The sequence below is a fragment of the Rhopalosiphum padi genome, chromosome 1 (assembly GCF_020882245.1).
Source record: "Rhopalosiphum padi isolate XX-2018 chromosome 1, ASM2088224v1, whole genome shotgun sequence".
NCBI classification, from domain to species: Eukaryota; Metazoa; Arthropoda; class Insecta; order Hemiptera; family Aphididae; genus Rhopalosiphum; species Rhopalosiphum padi.
The window spans coordinates 46,895,257-46,916,069 of NC_083597.1; positions in this window are offsets into that span (position 1 = coordinate 46,895,257).

Here is a 20,813-nt window from a genome sequence, read left to right on the forward strand (position 1 = left end):
ATTATAATTTTGTGACAAAATTCTGACAATTAAATTAAATTATGAACTTCAGGCATAGCTTAGGCTAAAGTTAATTGACATTTATATGATTTAAAAGATACTTTTTTTTAAAACTATGTGATAAAATTATTCATTATATTTTATAATGATATATGAAATTGTGGATTGCCACAGAGTAGTGTTATAGATCCCTTATTATTTATTTTTTATAATAATTAAACATGTGATTTAAGAATTAATGGTCAAATAGTAACATATTATGCAGATGAAAAAAATGTAGGGTGACCAGATTAATAAAAATAAAATAAAATATGTTTCATAAAGAAAAAAATATTTTAAATAAAACAAATGTATAATTTAGATGGTATTTTAATTTACAATATGAATTATGTAATTTTAGCATTTTAGGATCTATAATATTTTTAAATTTATTGTTTATAGTATTTGGAATTTGATTTTACATGTTTTAACAATTCATTTTAGTTTAAAACAAAATTATAAAATTCTGAACAACTAATTTTAAAATTAGTTTGAACTTGTAAAATTGCTTCAATTTGATCTTATTATCGTGTGTTTAAACAGCCTAATATTTATTAAACTAGAAAACAAAAGATACCATAAAAATTATATAATTTTTAACATAATGTTATTCGAATTCATATCAACGCATTAATCCGAGACATATTGAAGTACCGATACAGATTTTCAGGATGACGGGAGAAACTTTTAAAAACCGGGACGTCTGGACACCCTACATATGTCTATTGTTTTTCAGGTGTTACGTTGGATGAAGTTTATTTAAAAGCTACACACGATTTAAATAAAAGTAATAAACTATTTAAATCACAGAAAATTATCAATTTTTTTTATATAAAAACAAATTTTATTTATTTCTCAATTAATAAGAATGATGAAAGTTTTGATAACTTAGAAATACAATATGCTTGTGATAATTTGGATTCTTGTTATGCTACAATATGTCAAACAATATACAGTCTCTAATATAAGATACGCATTCGTGTTTAACATTTGACAAAGATATGAAATTTAAGTTACCTGTAAATAACTGTGATGTTTATGCGTTTATTATCATTTAAATTTTATAAATTATGTGCAGTGGCGGCGCCAGAATTTTAGTACCAGGTGGGCCAGGGCTGAGCCCAAGATTTTTTAGGGGGGCCAATATGTTAACTTGATAATTGATATAATATATAAAAAGAATAGTGATAACAGGCACTGTTGCAAGGAAGGAGTGATCAAATCACCATTAGGTTATTTTTTTTTGTCGTGTAAACTTATTAAAACAACTATTTGTAAACATGTATAAACACTTTTTATATACTTTAGAAATTATGTAAATATAATACCTAGCTACTATTTAGTAATAATTGGTGGCATACTCATTTTATTAATTTATTTTTTCGTAACTCCCTTGATGAAGAAACCCTGTGGACGAACCTGAGTGGTGATGCCTCCTCCCAAACCCAAAATTATACTCAATACTAAGCACACCATCAGGCATAATTTGTAGTATAATTGAGTATAACTATTAAAAACATAACTACAAATATTTTAAACTGACAATAAATATTATGTGTTGTAATATAAATTCAAATATACAACTCACACAATGAACATACTGTATTAATAAAAATAATGTAAATAAGATATTTAATGATAAAATATATACTTATAAATCATGATTCATGAGATATTTTTCAATAGTCGATTATGATTTAATTAAAATTTAAATTTTGTGGTGGGCCACGGGGGGGGGGGAGATATTTTAAGGTGGACCCGGGCCCACCCTGGCGCCGCCACTGATTATGTGTGTTTCTACCAATGCAAACTATCCCTATAATTTATTTATTACTATTTCCGGCAATGCAATATTTCAATATGGTTTATTAGTTTGGGAGCGGAGACTAAATCAGACTAAATTTTTTTTTCTTTTTTATAGTTGATACATAAATTATTATCAGTTTTTATATTTTATAGTTGAATTGTTTATATTATGTAGTTATTTTAACTTTCTATCACCAATACAAATATGTGCTTAAAAGAGGTGGATATTTTTATTTGTTATTATACATTTTAGGTATTGTGTTTTACTATGTATATTTTCTCTATGATAGGTACAATAAAAATAAAGAACTTAAACAAAAAAACAAAAATGCTTAGACCTGATTGCATAAAATATTGATTTGGACATTTAATAAACCAATCATGGTTTATCATGTTTATGGGACCATATTAGCTCGTTATTAGGTAATTCATTAAATGCTCAATAGTTGTTTGTACAACTTTTAGGACTATTTTGTCTAAATTTAAAATATGTAGATAATAAATAAATATACAATATTTATATAATTATATTTAAATTTATAACTTATCAACACAATAAAATTCTGAATTCTGATATAGGTACCTACTTACCAATAGTACCAACATTGAACATATACCTACTATAATTTATAATTGTTAATATATTTATTTATAGCAATTATGTATGTTTTTATATTTCTGTATGAAGCGTTGTTTTTTCTAGTAGAAACAATTCGCTGATTATGAATATGATACACGAAGGAGGGTTCTGATAGAAAATTGGATCTAGTTGGTAATTTCAGGAGATGGAAATTGAAAATTCTTAGTATCTTTTAAAATAATCGGTGAAAAAAATACGGACATTTGTTAAATTTTTAATATTTTATTAAAATAATTGACACCCTTGATTTCTAAAATATGAGATATCTTTGCTCAGAATTGCTTTTTGTCATATTAATTATTATACGATCATGATTTCTTATTGAATTAAAATTTAAAACATCCATTACACATGACATGACATCTACCTTCAGTAAAGCGGTTACCCATAGGTAATTGACAGCTTTTTTGTAAAGATATTTTTTATGTTATACTTTAGGTAATAATTAATAAGTAATTACATAAAAACTATGTATTTTTACGTTTTATTCGTGAAAGTATCAGAGTCGTGAAGTGTTGAATTTTGTTTTAAACGGGTGAGGATGGGCACCAGTGAACAATAATTGACGGGCACAAAAAAATGATTCAAACGAAATAATTATTTTTTCTCAATCAAGCTTAACATATTTATTCTCAAAAAGGTAAGTACAATTTTAATTGAAAATCGAATTTGTAAAAGTTTTCTATAACACAAAATGTACGTATAAACTAAATGTTTAAATCAAAATTGGGATAACGGTAACAAACTCAGAAAATTTATATAAAAAACTTAATATTTGTAATGAACTAATGAAGCTCGTAGTCTACTTAGTTAAATGACCTATTTTAATTATTTTGAAATTACTTTTGTCACTATTTTAGGATGATTTACTACAGTGGTGCATTGGTGCTACATATAAATTAGTAAATATGTTTACCGTAAAAGGGGGTGAATAGGGTCATGGAGGTGAATCGGGTCAGAGTTTTATATTTTTCTTATATTTTATGATAACAAATAAAATAATAATGATATGGATAATGTTAATGCATCTTTGAAAATTAGAGATGCACAACAGAGATTAGTCACAACCATATGATGAGATTTTTTCTATTATCAGTTGATATTGCAATATGACCCTTATCATTTGATGAATTTCCACCGCCCAACAAACTTTATGTGGAAATCGTAGATCAAAGTAATTAAAATGCTTCAAATAAGTTTTTTAAGTTGCTTAAACATATTTTGAACTTAAAAATATTTACTTTGTTCAAATATTATAGATATTCATATTTTTTCTCACACATCTAATAAAAAAAAACAAAAAAAATTTGATTTTGGGGTAAATAGGGTCAGTAGGTAACGCGTAAGGAAAGCCAAAGTTTGTTTATTTTTATTTTTGTAATAAGGTGCTTATTTGCTATTGTTAAAAAAATATTATTACCTACCTTTTGTTTAAACATTGTATTGTTAATTCAAAAATTAAAGAATTGTATAAATTAATTTAATTTTAAATTTTGTTTCTTTTCATTTTTACTTATATAAACTATTTTTCACTGAGCAATTAACTTTATAGGTATTACTTAACACTTTTAAAAATTTATTTTACTGACTCTATTCACCCCTGGAACAGTGTGAATACATTTTTAAAGCAAAATAAACATGTGACCCTATTCGCCCCATAGTGGGTATGAATAGGGTCACATTTTTAAAAAAATATAAAAAAAAATCGGGTTAAGTGAATGTATTTTTTTGTAATAAATTATATTGGGATACATGTTACCTTTCATTAAAAAAAAAAATAATAAATCTATCTTAAAAACTCAAAGAGATATTACCAAAAAACCTTTGAAATTGACCCTATTCACCCCCTTTTACGGTATACATATCTACAATCAGTTAATATTAATGTTAGTACAGTTATAATTCTGTGATACAGTTAATAATCAATATCAGCCCTTGATAAAATAAATATTAAATCTCCATTCTGTACTTCTGGTTAATTGTTATATTTTTCAACAGTAGGTATTAGTGATGTATTACTATAAAAAAACCATACTGTTAATCAGCATAAAACAATTTATAAACGTAAAACAAATAACAAAACAACTAATGGAAATTAAGTAAATTTTAATGGTTATTTGGAATTTAAAATAAAAGCTTACTACATAGATATTTTGTGATTTGTGTTTCACAGCGACAAAGGAATTAACTAGTAGAAAGTTTTTTGACTATAATTTGATTGGAAACTTCAGTTTTTTTTTAAAAAAACTCACAAGGGTAAAATTATCGAAAGTTGAAAAGTCTGTGTGTCAAATTCAGTTAAAAGTTTATATACAATAAATAATAAGAAAGATTTACACATTTTATTAACGAATGTGTACATTATTGTTCATTGCCAAAGTTCTATTCTAATAATATAAAAATCCTCCATTAGTTATAATATTGTTACTAGTACCATGTTAAAAACAGACGAATTAGAAACACACTGACCCATAATATGTAATTATTGTTATACACGTATTTATATGTAATCCATGTTCAAAATGTTCAAATTGTACATCCAAACGATCATAATCAACTCTACGTCGCATAAAAATATATGTAAGGTCAACGAAATCTTACAAAGAGAAATTATAAGCGAACTTGCAATTCTAAATATTGAATCCAGGTTACACAACTAATGCAATATGATGATATACATAGTTGATCATTTTGCTTTACTCCAATCTAGAATTTTTTTTTAACCATAATATTGATATGATTTATAGTTATCTTAATTAAATATTTAGATACTTTAAGTAGCGGGTACCTTCATTATTAATCGTTTACTTGTATTTTGCTGCTATTAAAATGTGTAATTAAAATTTAAATATTATGTTTTTTTAATTAATTTAATTTAACAATGACAATTTTATCATACTTACTATAATAATATTATGCACCTATTAATAATATGTTTAAAGGAAAATGGGCATGTATATTATTTAGTTTTGACACAAAAAAGTGCAGTTTTGTAAATTATAATAACTATTAGGGCTCCGATTTCAATGAATTTTTTTTTTTCGGAATGTTTTACACGGTTCTTCTCAAGCTACAAATGTGTTTCAAATACTCCGTATTGTAACTACAAGATTTTTTAGGAGCATTTTTAACGTTTTTAATATATTTTTGACTTATTTCTTGTGTTATGAGATATATGACTATAAAAAATATTTGACTTCATTGAAATATAAACATATAGTACATAGACACACAGTACAAATGTGTAATACATAGTGAAATAAAAATGTAATTTATCAAATTACAAATTTTCAAATTAAGTTTTTACTCATTTTTTATATTTATAAACGTATCTATACAATTTCTTTTTGCTAAATTTTAATATTTATTTATTTCGTTTTTATATTCTTTGAAAAAAATTAAATTATTTAATGTAAATTTATGTTTAAATTCATTTTTGGGGGGTTTGTAGGTATTTTTTTTTAGCTCTTTTAACTTTTAAGCCATAAATGAATTTTCTGAAAGGGCACTTTTTTGATATTTTAGAGCATTTAAATCCGAGCCCTAATAATTATATTAGAGTTATTTTAGTTAATTAAAATATCACATTATCATATTATAATGAAATGAGTTCACGTAACTCGGGTTAAAGATTCATGCCTTAAATTTCCATAACTTTCACCAAGAGTTTGTATAGGTACAGTTTTAATTATTCATAACACTAGCACTTATCAGTAACAATATGATATGATATAATAAAAAATTGCATTGAATTATCGATGGTCCTGCCATCTAATTTATAATAGTATACCGAATATAAATATCTAATCAATATTATATAACCTAACTTATATAATATAAATGTATTCAATGTAATTTTTAATTTGAAATAATATGAAGGTAGTTTTTTTAAAGTCTTGATAAAAATATTTATGCACAGTTAAAAAGATGGGAAATATGATAAAATATCCCACATGAGTTGATCTTATTGCAATTTAAAAATATTAAAATTACGTATAGCTAAGATTTTTTTAGCTATATAAAATTATAAATATATGAAATATTCAATTTTTATAGCTAATAATAGACAATTGAATACAATGATTTTCGAAATAGTTCTTAATACAACTTAAAAATCTAAAAAAATATATAAACAATATTTTTTATAGACATGAAATTTAAATTTGGACAAAATTAGATTTTTAAATTAAAAGCTTTTAGTTATTTTGTTATTTAATAATAATGTTCGTGGGGATTTGAATTTTTTTCATATATTATTATATTTTATACTCGCAAGACATTTTAAAAATGTTTACATATATTTTAAGTTATTGTTTATTTACATCACATACTTATTCACGTCGTTATACATAGGTCGGTATTGACTCGAAAGTTAATTTTGATGAATGATGTCATGATGATATATTATGATATAAATATAATAAATTAAATGTTTTCGTCGAAAATTATTTCAACTATTTAAACTTACTTACCGTATTATTTATAATAAACAAATTTCGACAGTGGTAATATATTATATAAATATACCGGTCTCCGTTCAGAATGTTTTTTAATATATACAATGGTTTATTATTGAATTCAAATTTAATATATCCATATGATCCATTACTGATTACTCTATTACGATGATCTATTCAATGATGACGAGGTGTATTCAACATTTACAGTACAGCAGTGAGCAGAGCGATACCTATATTTGCCTACATTTTAAGGTTTCTAGCTATATTGGCTTATGATTTTAAATAACACTTTAATTTTATTATATTTAAATAGAGATTCGTAAAAATTTTTTGTAGAAGATTGATTTTAGTTATGTTCAATACATATTATATAAGGGTGAAACGTAAAACATCGTGGGTGATTTTAAAATTATAAACATTATTATATAAACAGCTCCATCGACCATCACTATAGTTATCATTACATATAATTTTTCGCCTTATCATTTGTCACTATAAATTACTAATTAGTAATTAATGGAACTAAGTGAATTATAATAGGGTTATATACCGTGCTTATAATTTATATACGCCCTCCTAAGCTCTTCTTCGTTATGGCAGAATCATATCCTTTGTGATATTTATAATTTAATTGGTCTATGGGTTAATCCACTCACAATTAAATATAGAACTTAAACCATATTAAAACATTCAAAAGCTTTTAATAATGCATAACTATGTTTAGGTATATTAGGAAGTATTAGCTAATTGCCTTATTATAAGTTAGTTAAATAACAAATATATCATATTATTTAATGGGTACTTTTTATGATATTATTATGGTTTAATATGAAAGTAATTTTTTGATTCTATAAGAGTGAAATACAAACACACGATGTTTGGTATTATATAGATATTGTGATATATATATTTTCAATGATGAACGAGCATTTAATCCTTGACATATTATATAACCATCATATAGCTGTGTTTTATGAAAAACTATGAGGAAATATTAATATATATATAATTTGACTTTACGTGCACTAAAATAATTGAATGGGACGAGACGAGAAATCGTTGAAAATTATAAACATACATAATATATTAGGTACATGTCATATTATGATACATATAGTGGCATACTGGCATTATCTACTATGTGCCAAGAGTTGTAGTATACAATAATATATATAAATTATACATATTACATAGTATATTATAAGGGTTAGAAGGTTTATTGATACTCACTATTATTGCTCGAAAAATTGTGAACTCAGCAAAAATATAAATTATAAGCAAAGTAGAGGTATATAATCTATTGTATATATTGAATATATTATAGAGTTCTTCATTGTTTATATAGAAATGGGTAGGCAGACAAAGAGTATGTTCGTATTTTATTTATTTTACTGCAGTAACGTATAATTTGAGTAATTTTACGTTGTATATCATAAAAAGTAAACTCAAAAAGACTTAGAATTATTATACAAAAGCGTCATAATTTTTGTTTTGTTTTTAATAACCGATATTCATCATATTAAGAAAATAAACTTATTAGTATGTAATAACTTACAACATTATCAACCTAAATTCAAATTATACAATACAAATATTATACAATAAAAAACATCAATATAATTTATTCAATATTTAAATTTTAAATCTTAAACGTGTACCTATATTATAATGTCAACGAGATTATTAAACATAGGTTTAACTTGACTGAGTGGCGTGTGAAAGTATTGTGATTTTTGATGCAGATAACAGGTATAGTGTATTGTGTATACACTAATAATGTAATATATTACACATTATAGTTGTCAAATTAGGTATATTATTATTTGATTTATTGTTTTGTTTTAAAATAACATTTTTTTAATTTTCTAAAAGTTTTTTGAAGAAAAATTATTGATTTTTGAGAAATATTAAAATAAAATATTATAAAGATAAGTAAAATAAAATATCAAGTAATTATAAATTACTTCGAATAAAGGTTTTTAATTTTTTCTTTCCAATTGTATTTAAACATTATTAATTTATTATATATACTTTTATTTTATTAATTTGTAATTTCACTGTAACCTACCCTAAACTCTACAATTTTAATTTAGGTTTCCTTTTGATATTATGATGATACTCATATTATACAATCACCCCCGTGTATACCTTTTAACTTTCAAGGTTCCGCTTTATAAAATATAAAAAATAACTTAATAGCCTATAGCAATAGACACTCAGAGTCCATAGTATAATAGCCTATTTTAATACTTATAAAACAACACCTATACAACTATAATATATACCCATAAAGGCTATATGGCTATATAGCTGTATGACTTACCACTTATGCTTAATGATTGCTATGATTGTATGACTAATAACTATGTATTACTGTATCAGCCATTGGAACATTCACTGATGGGTTGTGTACTTGTGTTACATAACAGATGAGGCGTATTTATCAAACGCCTGCATTTTTATTGGTGTAAAATACCTCTACACACATACGACATACACATAACAAATTTATAATTATAAATAAAAACCTATATAATACTGATTTATGAATTATGATGTGTCAAAGTCAAAAGTAGAATGATCAGAATGCCATTCATCCCATCAGTTGTAATTTATATCTCGCACACAATTACCTATGCACCTATATATTATGGGAATATCCCTTTTAGAAAATGTGTGTATTATACTTCATATATTAGTAATAATTTTAACCTTTAAAACATTAAAACATCAAGGCATCTTATAACTTGTAAATTAGGTAAATTTATTTTTGAACCATAAAATGTTTATTGAATGATAATAGGTATGATGGACAAGTCATAAGTGTGAAGTACTAAAGTGATTTATTTTACGTCAAATTTTATAATAGGTATCACAGTCCACAGATGATAAATTTCATAATAATACAAAAGTGGTATTATTATGTACCTATTAGACATGTTAGACGGTTAAGTAAATATACTATACGTCTATACATAATATATGATATTATAACTTAAAATTGATATCAACTACCTATACTATATCTATACTATATCTATGTTTGCACAAATAAATACTAAGTGTTCCTTATATATAGGTGCTAACTATTACTAGTAACTGTATACCTTCATCCTCATAACCAAACTGAATTCATCGGTATAATAATAAGTATAATAACATATAATATATTATGTAACATATTCTGAATTAAGTATTAATTTTAAATTACATAATACTATTAATAATGTAAAATTGGAAAGGTTATACCTATTAATTATTATCCTATTATTTAATTACTTTATATTTATATCGTATTATATGTCGTAGACTAATAATTTTTGAAATAATCAAATTTGAAATATGTTTTCCCCTTTAATAATTACCAAAATTTAGGATATCACACGTAATCGATTTTTTTATGAATTATGTGTAGGTATATATATTAAAATAATAGAAAAAGAATAAAACAACCTTGATGTCTATAATATTATATATGGTACCTACAATTATTCGAAAATATTTTAAATAGAATAAAACAGTAAACAATTGACCTCAATTAAACAGAATTAAATATATGATAGAGCCAATAAATGTTTAAACAATCGATGGAGATATTTTAATTTTAATTTTCGTATACATATTCAAAAGACAAATAAATAAAATAAAGTGTCAATAATTTATTTACTATTGAAAAATTAAAATACAGTAAGAGCTTAATTAAAACTATTATAGGATATATGAGGTATAACAGAGGCGTTGTTTATAAATAGGACATAGGTATCTACTTAACTAATATGTAAACAACGAAAATTAAAATTTTAAATTTTATATTAGAACTGTATAAAAATATTTTATATAGAACCAATAAAAAATAAAATTTTAAAAAATTGAAAAAAAAAAGCAATTAAAAGAAATGATATCCCGGCCGCTTGAGCCCTTCAAGCTTGAAACTTAGATGAGGAGTATTAAGGACATGCATGAAGTGTTATTATTCAACTGCAGTTTCCCACTCATACAACAATCAAGTCATTTATAACATTTTTTATATTGTCATCACATTTATTTATTCTAGTATATTCTACATTGTATAGAATCCGTGTACAATAGATTTATACTATTACTATAGATAGATACTAATGTACTGTAGGCTATAGACTATATATTCTATACCAGGGGTGGCCAACATAAATATGCCCGCGAGCCGCATGGCTTGATATAATGATATTAAGAGCCAAAATATTTATAAATGTATACCAAAAACACTTAAAATGTATAATAATAATAAGTAAATTTTGATTTTATAAATAACACGCGAGCCACATAGGTAGGTATGACATTTCTTCAATAAGTTAAAAAAAATGACTTGCAGTAAATTATAGTTAACTGGATTTGAAATAAGAATAATATCATTTGTCCTTATTGTTAGTACCTACCTATAATTGTAGTTTTTAGTTTTTTTTATTGAACATATTATTTAGGTGTAAATACAACATTAATTTACAATTTTAAATAAAATTATTTTACTTTACTGTATTTTACTTAAATTTAAATAATCAAATATAAAATATAATCCTGGGTTAAAAAAAAAACAAAAAAATAATATTTTAAGTTATTCATAACTTACTTAAAAATTTAAATAAAAAAAAAATCTAGAGTTTTGGATATAATTCTTTCCTTTAAATTTTATAATAGGTAAATTTACTCTAATATAAATATGAAAATAAAATCGATTTTTCTCAACTTAACATCTGATTTTTTATATTATGTTATATTAGATTGAACAGGGCAGGCGCAAGGGCAGTATAACCGGTGGATCTACCAGGGCTTTAAAAGCAAAGTTAAACATGTGTAGAAACACGGAAAATAATCGTACATATACCGTAGGGTTCTGGATTGTAAGTCTCTGACCACATTTTCTCATACTTAAAAAGATAATATTATTAGCACATGCTAGATGAATTGTCGGCACGATAAAGTATCGTCATTGAATGATGTCTAATGTCTATGTAGTTTAAATATTTTTATTCGATTTAAAAGTTAAATTCCATATCTTGCGATTAACCATTAACCGAAGAGAATTTAATTATGATTAAAATAGACTACGTCGAATTTTGAAATATCTCAAAATCTGTGACCGTAACATTGAAGTGTGCATTGATAATATCATTAATACTATAATATTATTATTCTTTCTTTTTATCCGTCATTGTCGTACGCATTACTTCGCTACCGCTCCGGATTACGAGCTACCGAACTAAGACACGTAATTTAGCTGATATGGATAATAATAATAAATAACTTACTCTTTTATTTGTTTAGTTTAAATTGAATAAAATATTTTACGTGTATCGTTATTAATACAGCTATACTAGAAAAAATTTATTACATTTTAAAATTAATAGTTTTAGTGATGTATAAATATCTTAGCTTTTTAATATATTTGATTTTTATTTACACGTCCGTCGAGGCCCGGGGGTCGTAGTAAATAGTTGTTGTAAAATATTTAATGTTATTAAGTATTAACTGTTGCGTATTATTTTATTTAGAAGAATATTCAAAATGTTTTAGTTTACCTAAACAAAACTTAATATATTTCACCTCTACATTCAAGTATTTTGGTATGTTATTTTACATAAGCCGGTATATAGGCGTGTGGAAAATGATTAGAATTTAGAATCCTTTATTAATGCTTTTATTGTATTATTGAATTATTTGTGTTTATTATTTTTTGAAACAACATTATTTCTACTTACTGTGTCATAATTAAAACAATTTTTCATCTTCCAGAATGAAGGAAATATTAAAAACGGCCCCTAAACTATTTTGCACGGGGCCACACAATTTGTAACCCTGGCCCTGAGACTGAACTAGCACATACAGCTAGTTCTTAACATTCGGAGAGAATATAGTAGTCAGTGGCGGTAGTCTAAAACTTCGGCCAACCAATCAGTACGCATTCGAGGGGTAGATCTTTGGGGCTGAAGTCCTCCAAAAAAATATTTTTAATTGGTAGTGTGTTACTTGTGTATAAGGAAAGTAGAAAAAATTTGTAAGCCCCCCTTTCCCCTCTAATCAGAAAAAATCCTTAGTGCGGGACTGCCGTCAATAGGTTTTTACACATGACCAGTTAACTGCAGCAAATAATCTAAAAACGAACTATTCATATTATTTTGTTTATTTTGTTTTAAAAAAATATACACATAAATAGTTTAACATTAAACAAAATCATAATACACTTTTTTCAATTTGGGGAAAGTACATTACAATACATATTAGGTACCTACTCTTTATATTTTCTATAAAACTAATTATTGTAAACGCAATAATTGATTAGTAATTTACATTATCATATGCCATATGTTCGGGCCATTCAGAGCCATAATTTTTAATTTTTGTGTTTTTCAAGTAAAAAATGTTGGATACCCCTGGTATAGACTGTAGTGTGATTGTGGAAGTGGTTCATAGCTCATAATTATCACAATCTGAATATCTGATTATCCATGTTTGTGAATTGTGATATAATAGCACGATGACACATAAATACATAATGATTAATTGTAATAGTTAAAAATAATAAAGGTTATTTTTAAATATTATAGAATATTAAATGGTACCTAATGTCAAATATTAAGACATTGAAAAAAGGGTATAAACTTAAAATTATAAAGAAGACGTAATTAGTCTTATTATAAGTTTATTCTATTAATCTGAGTTATAAACAAATATATATAACCACACATCCAAAAAGATACTATGTCTATGATTAAGTAGCTTACATCATAATATTATAATAATGTATATTATGATTATTATGTAGACATATGGGGTTGATTTTTATTAAATAATTATTTATATTTGTGTTAAAAATATAAAAACGTCCATAAAATATTAATTTATTAGTTACATATCAGTGCGAATTGCATTAAAATATGAATGTCTTAAAATAAACAAAAATTACCTAAATCTGATTTATATTATATTGATTCCTTGCTGCCTGCAGGTGTTAACTAAGAGAGTATGTATATATTGTATATATTCCTACATAATATTTGGGGTGGCCTGCCGCCTACAAGAACTAAGAGCTAATAATAAAAAAGTTTCACGAATTTCGATTGATTGAATATTCGAGGAAAACTTATTACACATAATTGTCCCAATTATCATTTTAAATTATAAACTAAATTTAATATAAAATGTTAAGTGAGATAGTAACATCAATACATCATACAGTAGTAATGTTATCTTATATTTTATTTTATTAAGAACATTTTAATTGTATGATTACATTCTCAAATACCTAATACATATATTTTGATATTAGCATAAAAAGTTTTACTTCATACAAGAATAAATCGTAAAAATGTATTTTTCGGTGGTCTAATATCAAAAATGTATGTATTTGAAAATGTTTTATTAAATTTGAATATTATTATTTAAATAAATACACATAATGTGATACCAGTGTATGATTAAGGCATGACTATGTGACTATGTGAGCCATACGTTAGCCATCCCTGATATTTATATATAATTTGATATTGTAGCGTATTTAGACCAATTTTTAAAGGGTGGTTTAAGAAGGACGAATTCGATAAACTATTGCAGTAGGTATATTACAAACAGATTATTAATACTGAAGGATACAGGAAAATATAGGGGAAATTATCTTTTCATCCTCTCCCCTCGGAGAATACCCTGGTTCTCCAGCGGTATTATTATAATATTATATCTATATTCTATATAGTATATATATTTTATATAAATATGAAATTTATTATTTTGATGTTATAAAATGCAAAGAAGAAAATCCAATATTAGCCGCTATAATACACGAGGGGCAAAGAGATTTCGTTGCTGTAACTATATATAAAATGAATCGAGTGCCAATAGGAAAATCCGTAATACCGGAAAACGAATCGTCAACGAGAACTTTGAATATATTTTATATTACAGCAAACTGAAAGGATGCCTCTTCGTTAAAATAATAATTTACAACGAAAAATCTTTATATCTTAATTAATCACATTCTCCTTATAGTGACATTAAGAAAATAAGAAATATCCGCATTTAAGCACGGCCCTTAAATTGATTGTACAAACGATGGCCATGCTTCTATTGGCAATATGAAAAACATTTGGTAGTATTGCCAGGCAATAAAATAACCTCATAAAACATCCGGATTTTGCAGTTCTGGAGAAAAAGTTATAATGGGCGTAATTGCTGAGTCGCCATAAGCATTGAAAAGTCTCCTCAGTCGTGGTACTCATTGTCATTCTAAAGTTTTCTCGATAATATTCTGAAGTATAAAAGTGGTTTTCAAAATAATATGTTATTTAGTTCAATGATGGAGATAAGACACGAACATTTTATGCCTACATTAAAAAATCAAGGTTAGCTATATCATGCATATTGGTTCATTGTAGCCAATCACTAATGTAGTACAAAATGTTTTAGATATACATATATAAATCAAACCTTAAAATCAAATACTTTTATGAATACGATATTACTATGTTTACTTTTATGATTTGTAAATTGCAACATCTTAATTCTGAACATTTTTTTGATTTAAACACATAAATACAAGTATTCAACACAACTACAAATTAGAATAATATTTTGACGTCGAATATTATAATCATTCAATGAATGGGTCTCCAGTTTTTTGTGTTTACATATTACATCAAAAATATTCCCTAATCATGTAGCAAATTATAAAAGTAATCAATGTAGTTGACAGTTGTGTTCATAAGGGCTTCTATTATAAATTTTAACTGAAGCAAAATGGAAAATCATAGAAAGATAGATTAATTTTAGCCTGGGCGGAGTCCGGTGATACTGCAGCTGGTAATTATAGTAGGTATTGTATAAATTCGTACAGGCTAATTTATTTTATTTTGATTGATAATCTGTTTTCTGTTTATACAATGCTTACGTCCACGAAGTAGGCTCCCAACCACTTTAACCCAGACACTTAAAATCTATACAGAAAATTTATATTTATTTGCAATATAATTTTTATTTGTAAGACTTACTTTTCAAAAGTTCTAAGTTCCTATACTTTAGTAGCTACTAGCTATCAACATTTTGCAAGTCCTATGAAATTCAAAATTTTATTTGCAATTCATTATCCATATTGTCTCCAGCCGAACTTTATCTTTTAGACTCCGGGCCAACACCAATATTTCAACAATTCAAATTTAAATTTTCATTCGGATGATGATACATTTAAGATAATAACAATTTATTACATTATTATAGATTTGCGTAAAAGTAGCACAAACTTTATTTTGAATAAAGTTATTTATAGCTATTTTTTTACGTGATTTTTACTTAATATTGATCTTCAATTATGTTTATTGGTATATTTTGTTTAATGGTAAATATTCGAATTCAGTCGGTGCCTACAGTTTTCATTCCGTTAAACGTACCATCCGATTTTTTTCGATCAAATCATCGTTTTTGCGTCACCGTCTGTTACAGTGACTAGTAAGTATTTTATAAATTTATTGTGATTGTGGCAAGTCTGTTGCAGTGCAAAGATAATATAGCAGCCACAAATCTCAATCTTGAATTTCTCCTCTTTAGCATTTTCATATCGTTGAAGGTTTCTTATGTATCGTTTCGTATTCACTCTATAGATTGCTGTCACACTCTGTTATTAACAGGCCACGGGGTGTATGCTAATGCCATACTATATTATATATATAATAAACATAATACATATCATAAAAATAAAAAATAAAAATAAATTATTAAATAGATATTTTTAAGTTAAAATATTTATAACAACAATATGATTTTTACTTCATTTAAAATGTTGAAAAAAATCGATTTTTCACTAATGTAGATTTAGGTAGATACGCGTACCTATATGTAAAAATTATTTTTTTTTAAAAAAGAATAATGAACGAGATAATGATTTGTACACTGCAACTATATAATAGTCTGCACTGTATATAATATATGATATTCGAGTATGTATTAATATAAATGTACAATTATTTCGTTTACTTATTACACATTTACACATATATCTTATATTTATTGTATTAGTAAATATTATAAATACAATAGAATAGGTACTGATATATTATTTTAAGTTTGTATATAAATACTATATTGGTAGGTACTTATACCAATCATATTTAATGTGATGTACGTGAGATTGGTATCAAAAATTAAAAATACGTGACAGTATTGAATATTCATTCATGCATGTACCTATATATTTTATACACATTTTCAAGGTTTCTGTAAATATTTACCTAGACAATAAATATATTGGTGTTGATATATTTTATCATCATTCAACTTCTGGATTTAAATGTTCAATTGAACAATAAAAACACACTCCACTGACCACTATACAATGTTTCCACTGCCTATAACCACACTTCATTACCTAACATAGTTTTACACACAAATTTTTTAAACACAATAAATATAAAACAATAATGTTCTATAATAACACGTACGTCCACATATTAAATGTTTATATCACGTTTGATAATTTAGATTCTGAATGAAGCAATGACCAATGAATATATTAAATGTATATTGATACGTGTTTTTTATTTGAAGAAGACAATTCTTCAATCTTCAATCTCATTATATTTTACTATTTTGTATGACTATAACTACTCCCGACCAACCAATTCATAGAAAAAAATACGTAAGCGTTGACAGCGACTAGCGATGATCGATTTATTTATTTATTTAATTCTAGATGCACTATTGTATTGTCTTTTATATATCTATACTGTTTATATATTAACTCTATAACCTATATATATATTTTTGTATATTTATTTCTGTTGAATTTGTAAATTGTTATGTACAGGTATTGACGTATTGTATTATCTTAAATTGTAGCATTATATTGTAAGTTATATTATTACCTACGTTATTTATTTTATTTGTTATCATTTTTTGTTAATAATTTTACTCTGAATTGTAAATGCCATTTGGCGTAAATAAATAAATCAATGTCTATACTAAATCATTAATAAAGGTTAGTATTCAAAATCTCACACCTACACCGGCTACACCAGAGCAAGCGACTTCACTGTTTTTTTTTATTTTTATTTTTGAAAACTGTAACTCGAAATCAAGACTGCTAACCGTATTATGTAAAGAATAAGATAGTAAATTTTAATATAGGTATACATTATATTTCTAAATAATAACAATATAATATAAGCAACAAAGATACCGTAAATTATAAACAATTTTAAACCCAGTTATGTGAATATAGGTATTTAATTATAATGAAAATTTGAATCGTTATCCACTTGAAATACATACGTGAATTATAATTTAAAATTTAGATTATTAATAGAGTATCGAAGAATATTTTCGATTTATATGGAGCAAAACGGTTGATGCTGGGGAGCGTAAATATACTAGTTTTAATAAGGACTATACTCAAAAAATATAATTAGGTAAATATATCCAAGAAGCATTTTTAGCTAAATTTACGATTGACCCTTTTAATAACTTGGAAATTGAAATTATCAAATCACTTATATCATTATTACACACTATTATTAGCTACATGTTAAGATTTTAAGTTGAACTCACATACTTGTCTACGTCTACTTATATTCTACTTTAAATGTTTAATTGAAATAATGATCAGATTTTTAAAATATTGTATTTTTATTTAAATATAATTTTGAGTTGTTTAATTTGTAATTATTTTTAATTATATTCTATATGTATTTATTGAATATATTATCTATTTGTCTTATTGTCATTTTCAAAAAAATAATAATCTAACTACCTAAACAAAAAAAATAATGAACTCCCAATTTTCTATTATTTTTCCCTCAAAGCCTATGGCTTTTGTCTCGTTTGTCCCTCTCTCTTATAGCACGGCCCTGCAGCTATCCGCGTGTTTTCTCTAATATGTACCATGTATCTAAACAATTTTTGAGATATTTCTTTATTGTTATAAAAGTCTTTTGTTGTTATGAAACCTTAACATGTATAACATAATATAACATTAAAATATAATAAAGAATATTATTCCATTTTGTTTATTTTTAAAGTATATACGATATAGGCGTGTAGCATTATGAAATGGATTGGGAGTTATTATTAATTTTTCATATACAAAATACAATACCTGAATAGCATTTGTGTATAATATTATAACCCCTACTAACTCATGGCTGCATTAATTAACAATGTCACAATATTATACAGGTACCTATGTAGAGTAGTTATTGAATTTTTACACCAATGTGAACCCCTGTCATTATTACTTTTTTCATGAATAATGACGAATATTTATTATAAAAAATAATGTTAAATAATAAATATACAAGTGTATAATATATATACATAGACATATAGTATAATAGTATATACAGTTGTATGTCTGTATCAGAAACTCAATAATAATACACTTTTATGGAAGAATGGACAATTAATTGCTATACTTATACTATAAATTATAATTATTATACTATCAATGTCTTGACTTTAAGACAACTCTTTTATATAGTTTTTTTTTTTAATTCTGCGTTTGTTAATATTTGACACTCAATAAGAATTGATTAACGAACCGGAAGTCATCTGACAAAATATATGTTTTTTCTGTAAATTGTGTACCTAGCTGTTGGAGTAGAAATATCAATACACTTTTTAAAACTAGGTATTCCACTGATGGCTTCTATACTTAAGATTTTTTTCAAACTATTTATTAGGTACTATTTGGTTATCACAACTACGAACACCTAAACGTCCTAAACGATAGTCCGATAATCGCAATTCTGTTTTCTCGCAGCTATACCAAAAGATGACTCGTAAACATCTTGATAGTTATTTAGTTGAGACTAGAGTTTATACGTGGCGTCAAACGCATTAACGATCCATTAGGACTTGGGGTTTCGATGAGTATAGACAAGTATAATGGAGTGTACTTTACAAGTGCGTATGGTGTATATTGCTGAAATGGTATATCTGGAGAATTGGTTGGAACAATTGATTGCTAAAATAATGTATCGTTAGATAAAAATTACACTTTACGTATAGTTAATAATTCATGAAATGTTTAAATGCAAATTACAAATTATACAAATATGTACATTGTACAATCAATCATGCAGTTATTTTAAAAATATATAGGACGATATTATGTAATAGATTATTTATATAGTAATTTACGTGATTTAGTAATTTAATAATAATAGCACAATTAATTATACTAAAAAATAGAAGTCCTATATTATTTAAGTTATAGTTTAAAATTAGGTACTTCCTATATTTCTTTCAAAAACTCTTACTTTATTGGTGCCATTGTTACGCGTGATCTACATTTTACGTACCTAGCGCGACTAATCTACCGGCTGCCGGCAGTGGTTTTCGACCAAAACTTGTTTAAAAAAATATCTACGGTGTAGCATAATTATGTTGTCGCAATGGTGGTATTTTGGAAAAAAGATTTTTTATTATTCCAAAACCAGACCATCGAACATTACTGTATATTATCACAAGAGAAGTGTAAGTGTTGAACGGTCAACTATACAATGATCAATGGAGGGCGTTATTCTACATTGGAAACTTATGGATTCATAAGACATTGAATCATAATTCATAGTGACAACTTATTGTCAAATCCATAATTCTTGGCGCACATCCTCAAAGATAAATGAAAGAATACAACATTAAACAAATGGCGGACCTCCACTTTTAGACTAGCAGCTCCAATATCACTGGTGGCGTTCTATCCATTCTGACTATTCCGAAGAAAACACATTCTTCGTGTAATAAAAGAAACTTTCAACAATTAAGAAATATTTTTTTATTATAAAAAGAGCATCATAGAAATAATAGAATAAAAATACTTGATTTTACAATATATTTTATTATTTGTATTT